We start from the raw sequence: 6,634 nt of genomic DNA, 5'->3' as shown, positions 1-6,634 counted from the left end.
TATCTACTCCAAGATGAATGAAGTTGAGAATGAGATGGTTCTGATGGCTAGAGCCAAGCTTGCTATAGACCCTTGAGGTAATATGCATCAAGCTAGTGACGTTAAAGAAGTGCTTACTAGGAGGCAACCCAGCTCATTTTCTTTATTTTCTTAATCATTGCATATAGTTAGGTTTCAACTTGTTTGCGATTGCTAGAGTAAGTTATCAGCATGTTTTGTATGACAAATGGGATTGTTAAAGCTTCTCTGAAGCTGTGAATGAGGAATAACTTAGAAAATTTTTCAATCATCCACTCGCTCAGCGCTCCCTGTGCACTAAGCGAATCATTCTTCATGCGCTGAGCAAGTCATCACCTACGCTAAGAGCGCCAACCCCAAACCATTGGCTGAAGGGGCTTCACTAAGCGAGACCATTGCACTATGCCCAAACCATTGCACTATGAGTCATCTCGCTAAGTGCGCAACATAGTCTTGCTAAGCGCATCCGTGTGCTAAGCGCAATTATCTCTCTGCCTGGACCTTCATGTTAATTGGGCCCAACGGGTCATACCCGCTAAGCCCAATTCCCTCTCGGGTATGGAATTACGCTAAGCGAGACCATCTCGCGAAGCGCGACCCCACTACTCCATCTTGAGGCATTTAATTCGCTAAGTCGACCATATCTCACTTAGCGAAAATTGCGGACCATCAGAGCTGCAGAACTCGCTAAGCACGCATCTGCGCTAAGCCTAAATTCTTCTCGGGTTTTCTAATTTTTGAATTGGGCTGAGCGAGCCTGTCCCGCTAAGAACGTGAAAATAAAATTTGAAAATTCAAATGTCACTGAGTGCTTGCTTAGTGAGTCACTTGTGCTAAGCGAGACAGTTGAAACTGCCAAAAATAAGCATTACTTCCTTAGGCAGTTACTTTTTGTGCAAAACTCATAGCATTTCCCTCATCATTGGCATTCCCTATGTCATACCCTAATTTTGTCCGGGAGAACTTGCGGTCAGTCCTTGAACCTTGTTTGCTCCCTTCAGAACCCTCGAAACGAGCATCATTGCGTAATCCGTAAAGTTTCGCAATATTCCGGAAGGAAAACGAGCATTGTTGCGTAATTCGTAAAGTCTCGCAATATTCCAGAAGTCAAAACAAGCATTGTTGTGCAATCCGTAAAGTTTCGCAACATTCCGGAGGGCAAAAAGAGTATCTTTGCGTAATCCGTAAAGTTCTGTGATGTTTCAGAAATAAATCGATATAAAAACACAAAGGGGTGTATTTAGTAAAATAAGGGGTGCAAATAGCAATTATCAAATATGGGCCCTTCTAGAGGATTCTTGGCATTTCCTTGCTTAAGGTGGAAGCAACCTAGCTCGCCTGGGCGAGCTGGGCGGCAACCACCTCCCCCGTTTTGTTAGAAAATGGCTTCCGGGACTTCCGTAATGCTTCTGTAAAATTTCCAAAAACCTTGGGTAAGCATATTTCACTTGATATTGGTGAAAGGGAAGAGGAAAAAGAAGAAAATCAAGTCCTATATGCTTCCGTAAGGTTTCCGTAACTTTTCCGTAAATTACGAAAAGGGGGGTGAACTTATCAATATAGGGTGTAAATAGCAGTTTCAAATTTTCGAATCTGGACCCTTCCAGAACATTTTGGAAGCTGGGTTACTTAAGGAAGAAGCAACCCAGCTCGCCTGGGTGAGCTGGGCAGCAACATCCTCCCCTTTTTCCTATAAATAGGCGAAGGGAGGTTGTTCCAAAGGGTCCCTAACCCCCTTGGCTATGCATTTCAGCTGTTTTTGGTGAAAAAAATTGTTTCCTTGAAGAAAACCCTAGCCGAGGTGCTTCCGTAACGCTTCCGAGATGTTTCCATGAGCAAATCCGTGAAGGTTTTTCGCCGTTCTTCGTTCGTTCTTCATTCTTCAACCGGTAAGTTTCCAAATCTGAGACTTTCAATTCATTTCTTGTTTTGTTGGCTTTCATCTTTATTTCGTTCACTTTCGGTTTTCTTTTCTTCCGTTTTTAACATGCTTTAACCATTTATTTTAGCCGTTATCTCATCTAATAAATGATAAAATGAATTTCAACCGATCATTTATGTTGTAATGTCGTTTAATCATTGTTAAAGCAAAATCTAACTGATCATTCACACTGTAACCTCAGTTAAAAAAAAGCAAAATAATAATAAAATAATCAAAATATCTTTGAATAAAATAATTAAAAAAATCAATCGGACGTTTTTCTTTGGAAGTTTCCTTGAATGAATTGACTAATAACCAAAGTGAAACTAAGGCTAAAATCAACTCACAAATCAACCCATAACTTTACTGCTTTTGCAAGAACTACGTAGGTCTGATTTCCTCATCGCAATTGAGGATACGTAGGAGCAAAAACCCCGCTTTTGTCGATCACCCCAAGAGATCGTTAATGGTCCAACACCTTAACGTTTCTCTCCTTTCAAAAACAAGAGATCGTTTAAATGGTCCAACACCTTAAATGACCTTTGTTCAATTAAAATCTATCTTGCGAAAAAAGATAAAAATAACTTAACCAACGTTTAGTTTTAAAAGAACTACGTAGGTCTGATTTCTTCATCGTAATTGAGGATACGTAGGAGCGAGGGAAACACCATTGTCGACCACACCAAAATAAAAAATATAAAAAGCATAAAAACACAAAAATACATAAAAAAGGAAAAATAAAACATTTTGAAGTCATATTTGCACACTTGATTAAAGGCTGTCATCCCTTGTGATGGACGCGTGGGGTGCTAATACCTTCCCCGTGCGTAAAAATAACTCCCGAATCTTTCACGATTAAAGTTTGTAGACCACAGCTTTCCGATTTTTCTGACATTTTCCTCAAATAAACGTTGGTGGCGACTCCGTGCATTTTCCTCCCTTGGAAGACGCACCCGTGAGCCCTCGCGTCGCCCTCCCGCTGAAGGGTAGGTTGTGACACCCTACTTCTGCACTGTGCTCATATTTTCTTGCGATTTCTGCTTCTTTTACCTTCGTCTTCACTCACTCCTCAACAATCCAAGTAAGTACCTTCATTTTTAATTTCGGTTTGAACCTTTGGGTAGAAGACCATTTTGTTTGCTCTGTGAATTGTTGATTTTGTGTTGTTGTTGATGTTCATTAGTTAGTTATTAGAAAGCATGTTGTTAGGGGTTTAATTTCACATGTAGTGTAGGTTCATTTGCTGTGTTTTGATTAAAGTTTTTAGGTTTGTAAGTAGTGGTTAGTAGGGGCTTAAAAGCCCCATTATTTTCTAGAAATTTCGATGTACTCACTAAGCGAGTTCATCAATCTTGGATGAATTTCTGGGTTTTCTGATGAACTCACTAAGCCGGCCCTGTCCCGCTAAGCGTGTTCATCATTTCTGTTGAATTTATGTTTTTTTGTATGAACTCGCTAAGCCACTGCACTTAGGCTTAGCAAGTGTTTTTATTTCCAGTTTTATTTTCTGAGTTTGTATGAACTCGCTAAGCCGGCATGCTGCACTTAGTGAGTTAGTTTAGTTAGGTCTGAATGTTTGAGGCTTTTGGTATTCTGTTGGCGGCTAAGCGAGTCAGTCTCGCTAAGCCGCCATGCCTCTGTAGCTTGAATAAGCCTGGGCTAAGCGAGTCAGTCTTGCTAAGCCCAAGGCAATTTTGTTTTCTGAAATTCTATTCATGCGCTAAGCGAGTCATGCTCGCCAAGTGATCGTAATCGATTATTTCGTTCTTAAAAGTGTTCCCTGGAGTGATCAAGAACACTTTAATGAATTAAATCAAGAATCTAATCGATTACATTGTTCTTGAAAGCTTTCCAGGTTTTGGGACGAACACTTAAATCGATTAAAATGAGAATCTAATTGATTACTTCTTTGAGATAATTGATTACATTGACAATTTAATCCATGACAAGTGATTATAATTGTTTTCTCTATAAATAGTCACCTTGTATTTTCACTTTCATGAAATAAGTGTTTTAGAATGAGCTTTTGCGACTCGCTCACTCTAGTCTTCATTTTTGAAGCATTGGTGGTAAAAGTGAGTTGTTAACATCTTTGTGAGATCAAGAAGAGATCCATTCAATCAAGCATTGGTTCTTGAATTTGAATTACCAGGTTGTGTCTCTCCTTAACTCAATTTTCATATGTTTTTACATATTGTTTTAGCGTATGCATGAGTTTCTGAAAGCATGCTAGAATAAGATTTTCTAATTTGGGCCAAGGGTAGGTGTCTTTTAGGCTTTCATTCACAAAGGATCCTAGGGTTGGGAGCCTTAGTCTCTTGTTTTGGATAGGAACTAAGATTGATTGTGATGACTTGTAAGAACTAAAAGTGCATAGTGAATATCTCATTCAAGTTGAATTAGATAACTAGAGTACCTTCTCTATAAATAGAGAGTGAACCAGTATAAAATCTTGTTGTACGTACATCTTCTCTTGAATCTTATCTCTCTCACTTTCTTTATCAATTTGCTAAGTTTAAATATATTTTTTTTAAAGAAATGTAACAAAATGATTTTGTGTAAGGGTGATTGATTAGATATTGATTTTAAATAAAAAGTTTGTGATACGATCCTTGGAAGCGAATGTTTTTTAAAACTTTGTTTTTAAGTTTGATTTTATTTCAAAATCAATTCACCCCTTTTAGTTTGTGAGTTCCACCATCTTTTTCAGCTGGTTGTTGTGTATCTTTATATTCATCTATAAAATGCTAGCACATATCCCAATGCAGCTTTCACTACAAGAAAATGGAGAAAGTGACAACACAAAGTTGATCGACACTAATGGCAAAAAGTCATCGCTTTTATCATTGGCTAAGCAATGTTCTCATGGCTGACGCTTACCAGCATTGGCTTGGTTGTCGCTTAAGCCAAAACAAAATTGTGAAAAGTCAACAAAAAAATTCATTGTTGTTCTTGGTGATTTTCTTTTTTTCCCCCAAAAACCACCACCCAAATCTACCAAACCCTAAACCGCCACCACACACCACAACCAGCCACCCATGTCCAGCAACCCTTGCCACCTAACACCGCCACCCACATCCACCAAACCTAAACCTCAAATTGTAAGTCTCACCACCCAGAGCCTCCAACACCTACAAAAAGAAACCATTAGTGGGATAAAAGCCCCCCTATCCCCCTAAAATAAAACCTCATATCGCCCATCATCACCACCACTCATCTTTGTCGTACATATCCACTGCCTTTAAAACCACCTACAACAAAAAGTAAAGAAAGCCATCGATAAGTGAAAAAAAAAGAGTGAAAAGAAAGAGAAAGAGGGTCAAGGAGATTCACATAGTGGGAGAATTGGAGCGACAACCTTAAAATTCTTTTTTATTTTAACTATTAGTTGTGTCCGAGGCAAGAGTAGCTTTACACTTTTGTGCTCATAAATTATTTTAAAAATTTATTAGTTAGTGTCAGCCTAATCAACACTAATAATTCTTTTTTTAATATTAGTAGTGTTGGCCATGTCCGTCACTCTCTTTTAAATTTTAAAATAGTAACGAGGCAGAGTAGCTTTACATTTGCATGCCAATTAAGAAACAATTTTAAAAAGTTACTAGTTAGCGTTGATCGACCAACGCTATTTGGAGTCAATGTCGAGGCCATGGCCAACTTAACTGAGTGATGCTAATTCCCTCTTTTCTTATAGTGTTTAATATTAAGGCAAAGTTGAAGTGTTATGATTATTTTGCCTTCTGTGATAGCATATTTAACGTTGGTATAGTTTTCTTTGCAAGTTAATTGGCTTATCTTTAATTCCTTATAAAGTTCTGATTTCATTGAATGCAGCTAATTAGTGTGTGCTTTTATGTTGGCCAAAAGCCAACGCAAATCGCGTCGGCTTACCCGACACAGAACGGACACTAAAGGAATTTACAACATTGTTTTTAATTTGTTTTATTTCAAATATTTTTTTTTATTATATGTGTCAGCAAACCCGACATTTAAATAGATTTTTTTCAAAATATTTATTTTATTTTACAGCATTGAAATTTCAAGATTGGTGCTTCTATTCTATGTTGTGGCATAAAATTTAACCTAAATCCCCAAATACATTTCAGCATTTTGTAGGAATTATTTGAAAATTCCTATGTAAAATGATCAAAATGCCCCAAGTAATTGTAAAATTCAACTAGTGTTCTTTAGACCTATATAAATTATAGAAATATTATCTACAAGATATTTCTAGAAGAAAATTTTATTTACAAGGTTATATGCATATAATTTAAAAAATTCATATTAACTTCAATTATTTCACACACAAATAATTAAGTGATAAATTAAAAATTTAAAATATTATTTTCGTGAATTTAGGTTGCTAAAGAACATTCACAACACAAACCTTGATATCCATAAATAATTTTATATTTAAATTAATTTAATGACTTAATTAATTAATCCATCAATTTTGATTAGGATAAAACTTGGGGTTAAAACTGCTTTAGTTTCTTTGCAGAGTTATGAGTTGTAATTATAGCTATTGAATGTTTTCCTGATAAAGGTTACAATGCAACTTCTTCTAGGTGTATATACATTGGATTTTGATTTTGTGGCACTTCACTCAATGCAACCACAACCAGTCCTCCCTGATGAACTAACTGGGGAAATCTTGTCATGGCTTCCTGGGAAATCTCTGATCCAATTCAAGTG

The sequence above is a fragment of the Glycine soja genome, chromosome 18 (genome assembly GCF_004193775.1).
Source record: "Glycine soja cultivar W05 chromosome 18, ASM419377v2, whole genome shotgun sequence".
In the NCBI taxonomy this organism is placed as follows: Eukaryota; Viridiplantae; Streptophyta; class Magnoliopsida; order Fabales; family Fabaceae; genus Glycine; species Glycine soja.
The sequence above is the reverse complement of the archived record's forward strand: the minus strand, read 5'-3'. Positions refer to the sequence as shown.